Genomic DNA, 17,544 nt, shown 5'->3' with positions numbered 1-17,544 from the left:
TTCTTTTAATAATAATCAGTTATTAAGAAAAAGAATTCATCCGAAAATAGCGAGAAACGATAACGTAGTTTAATAAATGTTACCAGATGAATAACAACAATGTCCATTTTTTTACATATAACGGTAAGATTGCAGTTTAGTGGATTTTTGCTAAGCTAACTTGGAAAGCTATGATACTAGAGAATAGATGTACAGCTAAAATTAGGTCCTTGGAAGTGGTTTCCAGTACCCATCTCGCCCTTTTTCCTCCCTAGAACACTGACCTATCATGAAATTATAAGAGCATTTTTTTTATAGAGGAGCACAACTCTCAAAATGTATCTATAATCCAAATTAGGTCTTGGAATGATATTTCCTTTGATATATCTCAACCAGGGTTTTGGAGTCGGCTATAAGTTATACCGACTCCAGCTCCAACTCCAGATAAATTCAATATATCGACTCCAGCTCTGACCCCTACTAGCGAAACTTTAAAATCCTCAACTCCTTCTCACTTCAAGGGGCAGCCCGAAAAAGACCGTCTGTCATTATTAGAGGCAAATTATTTGACAGCATAGATTGAAGCCACCTTATAAAATATAATTTTAATTTATCAATACTTTCCATGGGCGCCCATATGGGGGGCAGGGGGGTTCCCGCACCCCCTGGCTGAATGATGCTGCCTTATTTTTATATTTTTTTCTGAGATTTCTATTATATAGCATTAAAAGTGCCAATTAGATGAGGTTTGCGCCCCCCCCCTGGAATTCAGCTTATGGGCGCCCATGAATGCTTCTAGAATCTTTTAGCACAGTCTAAGGTATGAAGCTGAAGACAATTTCCCTGGGCATTATTTGCGCTATTGGTCTATTTCTATCAGCTTCATTTTTACAACACAAAGTTTGTCCAAGTTTATCAAAGGTCAGTGCCCTTTGGAGGTAAAAGAATTGAAGTAGATTATTTCAGAACATCTTTTTGGGGCAAGCTTTATGCTCTAGCTCCATTCCTCCAAGTTTCACTCCACTATCTCAACTGCGTTTCAAGATATTAGAAAGCCCAGTCCATTATATAGAATGCAGAATTCTTCGGAGGACAAATCAATATTTTAATCAAAAACACAAGGAAGTCAACAAATAAATCCGCATGACAACAGTGTCAATTACCTTTCCATATTCGTTTTTGATCCACAATAATACTAAAATGCTTCAAGAAATATTCACTGACAAAAAGATCTTCACTTAACAAGGGAACACAAAGGAGTGATCATGCAACTGGTCCGGCAAATTTTTCAAAATAAAGGAGCAATAATCCTGGTGTAACCACACCAGCATCATCAAATCGATGACGTTTTACTTTATCATAGACTTAGCTAGCGGTTTATTTCGTCTAAGCCTTGCGGAACAAAAGAAAAACTCTATCATTAGCCATTAATATTAACAGACGGAGAGGCAGAAAAAACTGAAGATAGGGCTCTGTAAACGATATTGCAAAAATAACCACTTTTTTAAAGTTTAATTTGCAAATTTCAATGTTCCAAGCTAAAATTCGAGTTCGTTCCTCAAATATAATTGGGCGATATTCCGTATGGTAATTGAAATATCGGTATTACTGAAAAAAATCCGACACTTCAAATTTCGATATTTATGTTAGGGTTGCCGAAAATTGCCCTTTTCGGCCAACCGTCTAGGGTTAAACGGAAAGCAGGTCGTCCTGGTCTGGAGTGGGAGGACGCCATTAAGAAGACAGGTAATGGGAACTTCCTGGAAGGGTGTAAAAAGGGAGGCTTTGAATAGATTGGGATGGAACGTGCGTAGTTGTGTTGGCCTCAGGTGGCTTGGTGCTGCGGTGAGTTGTTAGTAGTAGTAGTAGTAGATTGGATGGATTTTTGATTTACAGACTGGCCCAATGCATTAAATTTTTGAGGAAGAAAGGCCGTAAGACATCTGACCATTTTCTAAAGTTATTCACGATACATAACTGATCTTTCAAAAACAGCTATGATAACAATTAGTGAACATAAAGAATTGAAGGAAAAAATCAAGCTAAAACGGTGTTATGAGGGTAATGTGTTGTTTTTGTTTTTGTTTTTTGGGGGGGGGGTTCTTTTTAATAACCAGTCATGACTGTAAAGACATTTCACAACTCAAACATGATCAATTTTCGAGGACCTTCAGTTGATTTAATTGTGAGCGAGCGGAGGGAATGTTTTTGCATATGAACTGCACTTTCAGAATGTGTCCACAATCAAAATTAGGCCTTGGAAGGTGTTAGTAAGTTCATATTGCCATCCTTTTCCAACTTTTAAGGCTTTAAACGTTCAACAAACACGAAATTTGTCCATATTTGAGAGAACTTAATTCTGAGGGGGGGGGGCAGTTGAGATAGGAACCTAAAACATCTCTCCAGGCTCTACGTTTGGAAGTAGATAATGAAGTCTGAAAGCTTCATTCACATAGCACAACAAATTGCTGAGCGTGCTTTAACGATTCTATAAGAACAAACCATTTATTTGAAAAAAAAGAGTTGGCATATTGTCCAGGTGAAAAAACTTGAAAAAAAAATGGAAAGTAAAAATAAGTGATAGCTATATGACGGATTGAGAATCGGAAGGAATACTCTCAGCAACAACGTAGAGATGGACCTGAGCAGATTATCAGTTTTAAGTCCTATTCTTAAACAAACGTATCTGTGTCTTGTGCCTTACAAAAACTGGTAAAACAAAATGTATACCAGGGAAACTTTGAATTGGTCTCACTTGCAACGTCATTTCTCCATATTAGCTTAGAATAAGTTGCAGGTTGACTGGGAATCCTTCATGGGTCTTTTGACAGTTAGCATGTATTTATTAGTAGGGAATTTTCCCCCTTTTTCTTCATTTTTGTTTGTATGGCTACAACAACATATAACCTAGTTTTTATAGCTGAATACTTCCTTACAGAAGAGGCCTAACATTTAGCAAAAGGATGCCTTTAGGAGCCGATTAATTTACGCAGTAAAATTATTTCTGAAAGTACTATTTAAGAGATGCAACGATTTTCACGTTAATAAAAAGATTCTGTTCTGCACTAAAAGCCTTTGGATTTGTCCGTTTTGACGCAAGAGATGATTTTTATGTTTGATCTGAATTCAGTAGCTGAACTTAGGCCCATCAAGTCTTCAATTTACATTGGTTGACAGTATGCTGTTTTTTACAACACAAATAATTGTCCCTAATCTTCCCAGTTGACAAAGAAAGATAATATTTGGCTAAAAGATCAGGAAATTTCAAATTTCAGTGTAATTGGAATATTTTTCTTGGCCTTAAAGCTAAAGAAGCTGCTGAAAATTCCCCTTTTTTCAAATATAAACATTCTGAGAGATGGTAATTACCACTGTATTCAAATAAAACAACAAAATACAATGAATTGCAAACATTTCACTTTAGAAATAAATGTATGGGAATAGTCATAACCTTATGCCAAGAAGTATTGTCAAAGTGGGTAAATGGTAAAAGTGATGGAATGATTTCAAAACCTATGTCGATTGCAATTCCACCTCATAGTTCCGATTCCAAATTCCAGCACAATTCCCAATTTTTTCCCAAAACGACAGCAAAAGAAAATAATAGGACTGGGAGAAATTACAGTAGAGAGTGGGGGGGGGGATAAAAGGAGAAAATGTAAACTTACCAAGTGATCACAGCCAGATTACAATTTGAAAAACAAAATTTAGAAAAAAAACTTGAAAGACTCGGAGAGAAACCCCAAAGAATAATTTGAATTGATGCTGGCTGGGATGGAGTTCCAAAGTGAGATAGAATGCTTGAAAGTCAAATTTCAAGCTGTTGAATTTGACATAATGCCTTGTAAAAATTTTGGCCGGCGTTTACCCCCCGGAAAATACCCCCCCCCCCCCGTGGAAAATAAGGCTTTCCAAATTTGAGAATTTTATTTGACTTTTAATTTTTTTATTTCCGTAGGGGGAAGGAATTTTGGTACTTGTGTATTATGCGCCACTCACTCAAGTTTACGGTATATAAAACTCGAGAACATACAAGTTTTTTCGTTAGTTTTTTTGTTACTTTAGAAATAAATTTGGGCAATAGATTTGCCCATTAGGGGGGGGGGGAGTATAGCGGGTCTGCATGCCAAATGTGTTTGGTACAATTATTCTGCATATTAGATAGATAGATGCTTGTATTTTAAAGCAAAATATACGCCCGTGAACATATTCAAATAACATAAATGAAAGGCAAAAACAACATAAACTTTGATCAACGATCATCATAAAACACTTAAATGAAACACTACATTAACCTAATAATAGTATTTAATACTTGGAAAACGGTCATTGAAAAAAAAAATTAACATTTGGAAAAAACACTTAAATGAAATGTTACATGTACTCTATACTCGGATTTTTTTTTTTTTTTTAGGTAACTAAGTTTTACACAGCGTAAACTTGAGTGAGTTGCCCATAATACACAAGTATCAAAACTCCTTCCCCTTACGGAAATTTAAAAAAATTAAAATCAAATAAAATTCTCAAATTTGTAAAGCCTTATTTTCGACGCGGTGAATTTTCCACGGGGGGAGGGTATTTTCCGTGGGATAGTATTTCACAGCATGATTGAGGTTGTTTTTACATACTTAAGCAAATATTGTCTTAAAGTTAAAGGTTGTAAGTGAGTGGACTAGCTGATTTTGTATCGCTTACTTCCAAATGGTGGCATACTGGCATGTATAGAGAGGACTGTTACAAGCACGGGTTGTCAGAAAGGGATCAAGTTCTTTCCATTCTTCTGTTAGTTGAACTTTTTTCTGGAGCTTTGAGAAACATACTGCCTTGCTCAAAATAAATTTACAGCAAGAGGGTTACATACATCTTTTTATAAAATTCAAAACATTTATCAAGTGTCTAAAAAAGCTAAGTAAATAACATAATTTCTACTTTTGCTAGTAGTTTTGAGAGTTGGAATTTCCTAGCTGTTAACGATTGATATCTTCTCATAAACACGTAGGTTCAGATACTAAAATACTATGAAATCCTAAGAGAAATGATCAATTTGGCAATGCACTTTCAGCAACATTGTAATCCTGAGTTTATGTGCATTAAATGAGCTTAGAAATGCACAAAAATATGACAATTTAGATAGGAATGACTCGTTAACAGAAAAGAAGCAATTAACTGGTAATAATGTAAGAAAATTAGCATATCATAGGTGGCGCAATAGCGCTGCCTACGTAAAGAACGATGTTGGCACAATTTTTTTTTTTTTGGTTCTTGGTCTTAGACCACGGCACTTCGTACCGAATGAGTTGTCGACGAAACTTCGAAAAGGGCTCATTCGATTGGAAATTGGAGCCCTTTTTAATAGTCGAAAGTGATTGGAAGGCAACTAAGACCTTCCACGTCCCCCTTTTCCCCAAACACATCCAATCAAAATTTTGAGATAGCCAGTTTCTTCAGCGTAGTTGATTCCCGAATAGAAATTATGTTTTTGAGGAGGACACTCCCCAACAGCCCTCAGGGTAAGGGTTTTAAGTTATGCCCTGGGGACATATAAGGTTTTTTATAGAAAGCGTTGTCGTAGAAATTTAAAAAAAGGCTCGTTCGATTAGAAATTCAAAGCGCTAGTGCCCTTTTTAATAGTCGAAAGTGATTGGAGGGTAACTAACCCCCGTCTCACGCCAACCTTTTTCCCAAACACATCCAATCAAAATTGTGAGATAGCCATTTTGTTCAACGTAGTTTAAAGTTCTGGAAATTAGGTCTTTATGGATGACCCCCCCCCCCACGGCCCTCATGGCAAGGGTTGTAAGTTATGCCCTGGGGGCATATATGTTTTTTTATAGAAAGCGTTGTTGCAGAAACTTCAAAAAGGGCTCATTTGATTGAGCTCATTGAAATGGCTAGTGCCCTTTTTAATAGTTGAAAGTGATTGGAAGGCAACTAACACTCCTTCCACGTCAACCGTTTCTCCAAACAAATCCAATCAAAATTTTGAGATAGCCATTTTGTTCAACGTAGTTGAAAGTTCTGATTATTTGGTCTTTGAGGATGACACTCCCCCCTCAGCCCTCAGGATAAGGGTTGCACGTTATGCCCTGGGGGCATATAAGGTTTTTATAGAAATCTTTGTCATAAAAGCTTGAAAAAGGGCTCATTCGATTGGAAACTCAAAGGGCTAGTGCCCTTTTTAATAGTCAAAAATGATTTGAGAGTAACTAACCCCCTCTCACGCCCACCTTTTCTCCAAACACATCCAATCAAATTTTTTAGATAGCCTTTTAGTTCAACGTAGTTATAAGTTTTAGAAATTAGGTCTTTGAGGATGATAACCCACTCAGAGCCCTCGGGGCAAGGGTTGTAAGTTATGCCCTGGGGGCATATAAGGTTTTTTTATAGATATTGATGTTATAGAAACTTCAAAAAGGGCTTATTCGATTGGAAATAACAAGGGCTTGTGCCCTTTTTAATAGTCAAAAGTGATTGGAGAATAACTAACACCCTTCTCACACCCACCATTTCCCCAAACACATCCAATCAAAAATTTGAGATAGCCATTTTGTTCGATGTAGTTAAAAAGTCGGGAAATTATGTTTTTGAGGATGACATATAAGGTTTTTATTGAAATGTTCGTTGTAGAAACTTGAAAAAGGGCTCTTGCGATTGTAAATTCAAAAGTCTAGTTCCCTTTTTAATAGTCGAAAGTAATTGGAGGGAAACTAGTCCCCCTCCCACGCCCACCCTCCCATTTGCCCATTATGTTTAAAAAATAAATGTTGCCTTAAGGTTAAACCAAAATGCACTGTGTTAATGCTAATTCCCAAAAAGGCATATCAGCAGCATCCCAAGTACGACTGAGGGTATTATGTTCAAACTTTCGGGGCTGCTTCTGCTCTTAAAATTAAACCAAATCAAAATAGCGTAAGTGTATCCAAGCTATCCAAGAAAGTAAACAGATTTTTTGGCGAATGGTATCAAGTTTTCTATTTCAAGTCAGTTAGAGGAGGGACAAAACTAAATTGAAGACTACTATTTGTGTCCAGATTTTTAAAAGGGTGTATGTTGTTAAAAATTGCCGAAAATTTTTCTCCAGCATACAAATAGCAGGCCAAACTATAAAGCCTTAAAAATACGAAAAGATTTAAAGAATTATTTCTTTTTCCCTGAAAAGACAATGTCAATATAAAACGAACAGGAATTAATTAAAAAAACTTTTTCCACAAAACAAGTTTTTCAAAGAAAAGTAAAGAACCCCATTAAACCAAAAATGAGCAAAAATAAGATAAAAAAATCTACCAAGCGTGAAGCTACCACAAATCAGCATCAATATATAAATGAAACCCAAAACGAACAGAAATTACAATAAATAATCGAGTCAAACTCAAAACAAGCAGCAATTAACATGAGTAGGGATCAAATCCCCTATGCCTTCCCAAGGCCAGAACATAATTTGCACTTTACTGAAAAAAATACAAATGAATGTGCATTGTCAGTTTAATATACATATACTGATATTTAGTAATCAAAATGTTAATATTATTTGATTTATTAAAGTTATAAAAGTAAAAAAAAATTAATTTTTTACAGTAAAGTGCAAATTATGTTCTGGCCTTGGAAAGGCATAATGGTTTTGAGCCCTACTCATGTTGATTTCTGCTCGTTTTAGTTTGACTCGGTTATTTGTTTAATTTCTGTTCGTTTTGGGTTTCATTCATTTATTGATGCTGATTTGTGGTAGTTTCATGCTTGGTAGATTATTTGATTTATTTTTGATCATTTTTGGTTTAATGGAGTTCTTTACTTTTCTTTGAAAACTTATTTTGTGAAAAAAGTTTGTTTTTATTAATCTTCAAAAATAAAGCTTAAAGCTAAATGACACATGGAAACCTAGAATACAAATTTCTTTTGATCTAAAAACAAAATTGATTGTAGAATCACTTTTCGAGTATTTTGACAATTTTTCTAATAATTCTAGGGATAACCCAAAACTGATCTATCATCCTATCATTAAATGGTAACATGTCATAAGTTATTTATGTAATATTATAGAGTAAAAGCTTTATCCTAACTCAGAAAGTTTCATTCTATGAGAAAAAAACTTTCAAGAATAGATTTAAAGTGCAAATTATGGATTGAGAAGTTCAACACCATGTTTTTTTCCTATTTATAAGACAGCACAAATTCAGAGAAGAAAGGTCTAAGTGTGTACTAACTCATTAAATTATCGAAGTTTGACATAGTTTTGCAGATTTTTCAAATAAAAATGGAAAACCAGTGGCCTGGAGTAGGGGGAGGAGTGAAGGTGTTCCTTGGAAACACTCTACCAGGCCCCACTTTTTTTATTTTCCACATTCCTAAAATGTTCAGTCTCCAATAACTAAGACTTCCCAAGATAATAAACAGTCCCTAATTCTACGGTTTTACCGCTTCTGTTTGCAATCCTTACAGAAACAAGAAGTTTAACTGCCCTTTCTCTGTGGACCGAATAAGCAAATAAATTGCTAGTTCTCTAGCAAGGCTAAGACTCGTGTTCGAAGGATCCTTCAAACCATACAATACAAGTGGGTAAGGAATGAGGGTAAAACTTGAATATTCACTCCAGAACCTGGTTTCAGTCATAGATATAATTCCAGAGATTACCATTCACATAGGCAAGTGAAAAAATACACTGAATGAGCAAGCAGTCACTGTCCAGCCTTGTGTGAAGAAAAAGATTGACAGGTCTGATAGCCTATGTCTGAATCTTTCCAAATTGCAGTAATTTAGGTTAAGCAGCTTTTTGTTGCTTTGGAAAGCTATTAGCCAGGAGAATGGAACCATTCGAAATGGATCTTGTAAAGTTTGAAAGATTCTAGGAAAATTCATCCTTAAGAAAAATTAATTTTTGGCTTAGGACCTGGCATAAATCCTGGGTAGTGCTTGAAAATACATTCCCAGACCCTTATTAAAAAGAAAGATACTAAAGCTACTCAACCATGAAAAGATTATACTGAACATCTTTCAACTGGATAATTCTTCAAGAATGAAAGGACATAATAAAAACTTTTTGAGAAGCATGCCAAGAAGGTTACATAGCAAAATCTTTTCCAATTGGGTGATGAGTCTCTGGAACTTGTTACACCAGGATACAGTCTCTTCTGCCAGTATTGATTCATTCAAATCATCAGTTGAGAAGGAATGGTGCAACAAGCTCTGGCAAACAGTTTGGGACTCACCTGATCAGTCAGCCGACTATCTTCACTGACCAGCGACTACAGGATCATCCTATTGCTGGTAAGTGCAACTTTAGGTAATTTAAGGTGATTAGTATGGATTCTTCTGTGAAATTTTAATTCATATATGGTAATGTACCAGGTACCAGCAGGTAAAAACATGGTCTTGACTTTAGATAGAGGTAGTTTTGCTTACAGTCTACAGAAAAATCTAAGATGTGTACACCATTGTAGACTGCATACACAGGGTGTTTTGAAAATCTGCAATTTGCGTATTAACAATATCACCATCCAATTGTTACTGATTCCAAAGTAGACATCATTGGCAAACCACCAGGGCTCCAACCACAAAAAAATGTGGTAAGTTGATCTCGAATCTTAACCATTCACCAGTATATCAAAATAAATTGCCAAATTATTTGGAATGGTTAAAATATATAATGAGGCATTTCATTTTGAGTTTTCGAGAAAAAAATGTGAATAATAAATTTAAGCATTGTCTCTGGCAACAATCATTGCAACCATCTTTTAAAACAAAAAGACACATTTTGAGAAGTGTTGTTTTATTTTATAGAGGTTTTCTTGACAAAATCAAATTCCTGGAGAGTACTGAAGAAATGCAGCCATCTTTGTCAAAGTTCATTACACCCATGTTGAGTTTTAGCACTAGCTCTCACCAAATAAGGCATAATTTGTATTCAAATCCTGTAATTTTCTTGCTTCTAATTTTCTGTTTCCTTGTGGCATATTTTCAAAGAAACAAGATCTCTGTATTTCACAAGCTGACTGCAATGACACATGAAGCTTCAACTTTGACTGTATGCAAAAATCAGCAACACATACAACATAAATTTTCAAAGGTGGTTGGACTTTGGCAGCTTATTACAAAATTTGTAATATGATCAGAAATCTAACATGAGAACCAGGCATCACAAAGCAGTCCAAACCCCTTAAATTTATTTGCATATGTGCTTGTGTTTGATTTCACAAATTATTAAAAATAACTGGGTGTTTTTGCTGCTATTATTGTCCCTGTTCAGTCATTAATTGTAACAAATTTTGAATGTTGTTTTTATTCTAAGTTCTGCTGCAAAATTCTAGTTGTTATAACTCAATTTACAAGTAAATCACTCGAAATTTGTGGTTTTAGTGTGATATAAATTTGAAAGAAACAAGGATCCTATACACAAAAGCAAAACTATGATGGAAATCAAAAGAAGAATTTGCCTGCATTCAAAAATTTCCACTGGATATAATAAAATTTCAAGGGATGGCATTTCTACAGTACAGTGCCAAAATTTTCATTTTGAATGCAAATCTCCATAAGAAATGGTGAGGAAGTGTAGTGGAAGGGCAAGGAAGATATGCTAGACGTTTTCCAGGGGAACTATCCCAGTACCAGGGTAGAAGTACTAATTGGATTGAGTGTGTATCTAACAATTCTTCTGCACAATAATAGGATTTTATCCCACTTCCCAGTGCTCTAACAGAAGAAATGTTAAGATGGCAAGTTCATATTAGCAATGAAAGATGATAAATTGTCCAAAATTCTGCTTTTTGCCCATTCATATGGGGCCAAATAAAAAACAGGTCATCTCCAAGTTGGGAAGCATCATAATTCGTCCTATCACTAGCAAGTGCGATTTAAGGTAATTTAAGGTAATAATGTGTTTCTAAGAAAAAACTTGATGAGAAAGAATTGCCATTTGTAGCTGATTCGGGAATGGTAATTATTATTTTCATTAACCTTAATAGTAAAATGTTGTGATGAAAACAAATTTGCAGCAATTTTTAAAGAGTCAAAAACACCTCAAAATGATGTCAGCTTTGCTGTGATGTCACAGCATTCAAAAATTGGGTTAGGTTTTGTCCCCTTTAAGGGCTTAAAATGTAATTTCCCCCAAAAACAATTATTGAACTTTGAAAGAGCATAAAAAAGACATCACTTTCATCCTAGCTAAATTATGTTGAAAACATGGGTGCCCATATAGGGGGGCTCCAGCCCCTCCCTGGCTGAATGATGCTGCCTTATATATTTGTTTTGAGATTTCTATTATACAGCAAAAAAGTGTCAATTAGACCAGGCAAGCCCCCCTTTAAAATTTAGCTTATGGGCACCCATGGTTAAAAACTGTATATTTACCAGCTATAGCTTGGCCTAGATTAGATTATTTCTGACCCTATTAAGAGGACAATTGTCACAGAGAGAACAATTATATTTTACTGTGTTCAGTGGATTGTATTGTAATTAATTCATCCCTTAAAGCCAATAAAGTTTATGGGCACACCTGAAAAATAATATAGGTAAGTAAGTATGGTGGACCCCTGGTAATGCAGCCCCTGTCTAATCTGGTGTCCCCTGTAATCTGACATGTTTATCATTACTGAATATTTTTCATAATCTTTGTTAATAAAGATAATGTATAATTCAAAACTTTACAACTTGTACATGCACTACTTTTGTGCTTGATGTGTAAGCATTGATTTTTCATATTGATTGCTTTGTTTGAATTTACTAAATGTAATACAAGAGTAACTCAATGTCTGCAGCCTGCTTCAGAAGTAAGTGTCAAAAGACCATCCAATAAAAAAAACATTAAAAGAACTTGATAATGAAAGATTTAGTTTTTGCTCTTTGTCAATTGTAGAATTAATTACTGACATAAATAATTAAATATCTTAGAAAAGGTATTACCTTAAATTGCATCTTCTAGTAACTAAGGTTTGTCAACAGGTAATGTTGAGTCAATATTCGTGTCACAATCCATGAGTGAATTATCACTATTTACATATATACAGGACAGTTTGGTTTAATCATTGGGTGTCACTAGATGTATCACCAACCATGCACGTTTGAGGGTTAAAAGAGCAGTTGGCGTAATAAGTGGCAGTTTGCATATGTTGCCATAACCAAGCTTTATAAACCCTGGTGGATGATATTGGCTTGTCCCACTGCATCTTCCATGACTTGCCACTCCAATCACGGTCAACACCAATTTTGAAGCTGTCAACTGATCTGGCCAAGATGGTAGATTTGCTGAGGAAGTTCCACAGTGGAACAATGCAATTGGTGAAGAAGTTGAACTTCTGACATTCTGCTAAATTTTTGACACAGTTTTTTTGAGGTTTCCTTATTTTCTGGTGTATTCACTGTGATCAAGAAAGGGCTTAAAGGTGTCACTGGTCATCATCTTAAATGCAAGGATGACATCTCCTCTCTTTCTTCAGTACATTAGGATAGGTATATATTACAGCCACATATACATCACCACTCCTAGCAACTATTCACAAATCAATCTTAACTTTGAAAGTAATAGAGCAAGTTGCTGCTGAAACATAGATAAGTCTGGAAGATTTGGAAATCTGGTGCCATGGAATAAATAAAGAGGAAAATATTTTTTTATGAAATGTCTGACAAAGAGATTACAAAGGATATTTCTATTTCAAGAATAATAAATCAGGAAGATGACAATAATGTTGTAATTGCAACTACTCTTCAAGTGAACAACTAGGCTATCTCACATTTCAACTGTGTTAGACCCACAAAATTTATGAACATTTTCATGTTCATAAATTGACTGATTCACATTATGATTTTAATTTATAGTACTTTATTATTCTAGTACACATGTACATTACAATTATCTCCTAATATCAAGCATTATTTTTTGTAAGTTCTACAGCATTAATGAGGGTAATTCTATAAAATAAAAAATAAGCTCTCTTATTGTTGTTTAATTTAGTAATTTCAACATACATAAAGAAGTACAATTTGTACTTCAGAGCATAACATACAGTATAGAATCTAATCATTGGATTTCTAACTTATAGGATAACAAGGTGCTCTTTTGTAAAATATTCCTGAGTATAAAAGGTCTTAGGCAGTACTCTATAATACAGCAAACTCAGTAGTTTTATACTGCCTTTCAAAACTTGTTGAATTACAGCAGTCCACTGTAAGAATTTTAGAATGTTTTGAGGTAAAGGTCTAAATTAAGGATTATTGTGAAGGAAACATATTTAGAAAACAATTCTTACTTCATAATATTCAGAATAATTATAAGTAACACATTTTAACTGCAGCCCACTATGCTTACCCCTAACCACTCCTAATGTTCAAATATATAGGCTAGGCCTAGCCCAAATTAGGCTATATATTCCCTTTGCATTCAGACACCTGTAAAAACAGTTTGTTGCAGGCTAATTTTGAATTTACAGTCTCTTTTCATAACTTAGGTTCTAATTTTTGAAAATGTAATTCCCATTATCCTAGGCTTTATTTTATTATTTCAGGGATTTATCAGGGGCGTTTTTCTTAAATTTAAGAACTATATTTTTTAAATCCTTGTAAATTGAGATTTAATGATGGTAGAAAGTTTGGTAAATTTTTGGAAGTTCATATTAGGACACACACACACCTATTGACTTACAAATAAAGTTAACATGCTACTCTATGCCTTTTTTATGCTCTTTATGAATACAGGCTAATAATCATTTTTGTTGGAAATGATTTTACCTCAACCCCTATATAGGGGTGGGGGTAAAATTTACCTGTGCAGCCATTTAAAATTTACCTCTCAATTAGCCTACTTGGACTATCTGTCTTGGATTTTTCTTCCTACAATTAGCCATGTCTTGACGCCCTACTGCAAAATACTTAATTTTCAATTCACTTTGAATTGAATAATAATTGTAAGATCACTTGAATTGTAAGATCTATTGTTGCCTTATTATGTTATTCCTTAGTGCGACAAGCTTTTTGTATAGCTTACCACTGTTGGTATTAATAAATAAATAAATAAATAATTTGTTTTGAACCAATAGGCTTAGTTCAAAACACTTTCCTTATGCCTCATTCCAGCAGAAGCCTGCCCCTATTTCTCAGGGTTTCACTTCTATAGCACAAAAACTTAAAACAGTTATCAAAGGTCAGTATCCTTTGTAGGGGGAAAGTGGACAGGGCAAAGGTAGGAACTTCAAAATATCTTCCAGGGGATCATTGAGGCTTTGGATTTGTTCCTATTAGTTTCATTCACCTTCCTCAACTAGGCTACTATCATAAAGACAAAACCTCCCATCAACAAGCTAACAAGTGGTTTATGAATTTAGTTGAGGTCATGCCCCAAACGACATCATGTGTTGTGGTACTGGTAACTGACAGCTAAATCTAGGCCTATAGGTCTACCCAAATTATTCTGATCTAGCCTAGGCCTAGTTATTATCCTACTGGATTAGTATAGAATGATTCTTACCAACTAGCCTATTAAAATAGAGCTTTTTCGAGCATTCTATTATACATTAAAATATCCCAGTTTTCCAAAATCTTTAATAGGCCATTCCAAAATGATTGATGTAAGCTTATTTAAAAAAATGACCGTTGTGATTACAACCCGGTTCTTATCTTCAGTTTTAGTTTTTCAAAATAGATGGCAATGAAGCATAACCACAAGAAAAAAATAATTCAATTTGCACATGCAGTCCTTTATGAAAAATCGTAATGCGAGATTTTGCCTTTTTCTTTGCAGAAAAAAGCAACAGATTTTGCGTGAAGTGTGAAAATATGAAACAAAGGAAGTAAATCATGTAATAATGTATTTGGGAATAGACCTCGCGATAGCTTCCTCTTTGAAATTTTTATTATGCAAAACTACGTGTCCCCTCGCAGCAACGGTGTGTCCAAGGAGTCAGGATCCCCCTCCCAACAGTCTTCTCTTTTGGGTTGAAGAGATCATATCTTTGATCTAACCTGACAGAAAAAAGTGAAAATAAAAAACAATTATTGTAAAATTGCTTAAAGGTTGAAATGAGGGAGAATATTCCTTTAAAAATCAATCCCAGCAAATTCCATTTATCGTGAAGATATTCTGAAAAATATAAGGAAATGCATAAATAGCCAAATTTGGATCACGGAATCCACTTTTCTGAAGCTTAGGACTTCTAAGAAAACCTCCCACCGCTCCTTTCCTTGTGTCATTGTTTGTCAGGGCACAGTAAATTATTTGGTGCACTTTAAGAGAACACAGACCTAAAAGTAACCAAAAGCGAGAATTTTGCTTATGAAATGAAAACTGAAAATAAACAAGTACAGGCACATCATCAGCTATAAAATCTTCTGAAAAGGTAGGGTGGAAATTTTTTAAAGTAATACAGGCCTTTTGCAGAGTAATAGTTATTGTTAAAGGTCTTACAAGACGAAAACGTCACATTTCTAATTTTGAGACAGTAACAGGTGTTAAAAAAAGGGCCAGAAAATGTTTAAGCAAAAAAAATATTTTAGGATGGTCAAATTTCAGTTTTTAAGGGGGTATTTTTGAACGAATGCTAGGGAAGCGGAATTTCACCCCTAGTCCTGTTTACTGCTGTCAATGATGGAGTCAATGATTGGACGACATAAAATGGTTGGGAACTGGAAAGATTTTCAACTAGTTTCGCATCTGTTTTTAGCAGAGATTTTTCTATGCGTCAAAATAAGTACTGCTACAAATAAGTACTACTGCTATTATAGCTAAAGCTATTAAGGCGAAAATTTGGAGAATGTTGAAACAATGTATGGTTTACAAAACCCTTTCAGAAAACTTTTTCAGGAATACTTGATGAAAAGTAAAACTAAACTAAACAATACTATGTGAGTCCAGATTTTCAAAAATACGTATGCTATAAAAAAATTTTGAAAAATTTCCTCTAACATACAAATAGTAAGCCAAACTATAGATTCTTATAGAAAAAACCGAAAAGATGTAAAATATCCCTTTCTTTTCCAATGAAAAAGACTAAGTCAATTGAATCCGAATAGTAATTAATTTAAAAGACCTTTTCCACAAAATAAATTTTTCAAGGGAAAGTAAAGAGCTACATTAAACCAAAAATAAGCATAAATAAAGTCAAATAATTTTCCAAGCGTAAAAACTACCGAGAATTACCATCGATAAATAAATGAAACCCCAAAAAAAGCAAAAATTATTATAAGTAACGAAGTCAAACACAAAAAGAGCAGAACCTAAGATGATTGGGGCTGACATCTCACATGCCTTCTGAAGACCAGAACACAATTTGCGCTTTACTGAAAACAAAATACATTTTAAATGTTTCGACTATTTGAACTTTTACAAACAGAAAATTATTCACACTTTAAGAGATAAATATCAATATGTGTATTTTAAACTGTCAATCGACATTCATTTGTTGTTTTGTTCAATAGTCTTGGCTGTGATGGTTTGTTTTCGATATTATGAGAAATGGGAACATTCAGCCCGAAATAATGATTGTTTTCAGTAAAGTGCAAATTATGTTATGGCCTTCAGAAGCCATAAAACAAAAATAGAGATAGAACTCTCACGACGAAGAAAACAAACGGATCTACGACCAGTAGAAGAAAAAGACAAAAGTAAAGCGACCCGAATATTTGGCCTGTATAAAACAAGGCGTCTTCAACGCTATGCAAACAGCGATAATATCTAAATTAATCTAGAATCAAATAAGATCTAAAACCAAGAAAAAAAAAACAACAAATATCTATATGTACAATTGTTGCTACTGTGAGCACCACAGATGCTAAGTAGAGTTGCTTCAATGAGAACACTAAAGCGACTGGATAAAATAAAATGAATTTAAAATTAATTATTATGTTGCGAGACAATCGTATTGCTTGCTACGATTGCTGTAATTCTCCTAGGTCTTGTATTTGATCTATTCCCCTGATGTTTTTTAAAACTTTATTACCCTTATTAGCTATTGGTTCCCTCTTAAGCAGAATGCCATATATCGGTTAAAAATATAAATTACCTGTATCTCTATTTATTGAACTATTAGCAAGAACATGCTTTTTATAGTGGCCTCCCTAGCCCACTGTGTAAACCCTCTATCGTTAGAAATGGCAGTGGCATCGTCATATTGTACGTAATGATCACAGTGATGGAAAATGTCTCTGCCAAAGCCGAAACAAAAGTTTCAGGAGGCTTACTAAATTTCAGAGCTTTATCTTTTGAATTATGATGCTCAATAAATCGTTCAAGAAACTGTTGGTGATTTCGGCCAATGGAAAACTTTCTACGTGAACAAGGAATACTATAGACACCACTACTCAAATTGCCACAAGTCAAATCCTTCCCAGAATCTAGAAGACTTCTTAATGTTCTAATTGTCTGACAGCATGTATCAATATTATATCAGAGACAATGCTATAGCGTTGCCTATAGTAAAGGCCATACGGTTCCCATGTTTTATTATTTGTTATTCTTTTTTTTTCCTAGAGGCACTTCATATAGAAGGGGTCGCCGTATAAACTTCAAAGGTAACTCATTCGATAAGACATCGAGAGTTGTAGTGCCCTTTTTAAGAGTCAAAAGTGATTGGAGGGCAACTAGCC

At 34.6% G+C, this 17,544-nt stretch overlaps 1 protein-coding gene across 2 annotated transcripts in view; it reads right to left on the bottom strand.

Annotated features, from left to right (window-relative positions):
- Positions 1-14,554, bottom strand: part of sti (citron rho-interacting kinase sticky) — a 157,328-nt gene extending 142,774 nt beyond the window's left edge. The window contains exon 1 of one of the 2 annotated variants that reach the window (XM_089089600.1): positions 14,432-14,554. The gene's annotated coding sequence lies outside the window, so the exon portion shown is untranslated. Of the gene's footprint in view, positions 1-1,142; positions 1,218-14,431 lie in introns of those variants that run through there. The other variant, XM_089089601.1, reaches the window with a different exon arrangement.
- Positions 14,555-17,544: the final 2,990 nt, after the last annotated feature.

This window comes from Artemia sp. Qi Xiang Cuo, chromosome 5 (assembly GCF_049724085.1).
Source record: "Artemia sp. Qi Xiang Cuo chromosome 5, ASM4972408v1, whole genome shotgun sequence".
NCBI lineage: Eukaryota > Metazoa > Arthropoda > Branchiopoda > Anostraca > Artemiidae > Artemia > Artemia sp. Qi Xiang Cuo.
Note: the sequence above shows the minus strand (reverse complement) of the source record. Positions and strands in the feature narration are given on the sequence as shown.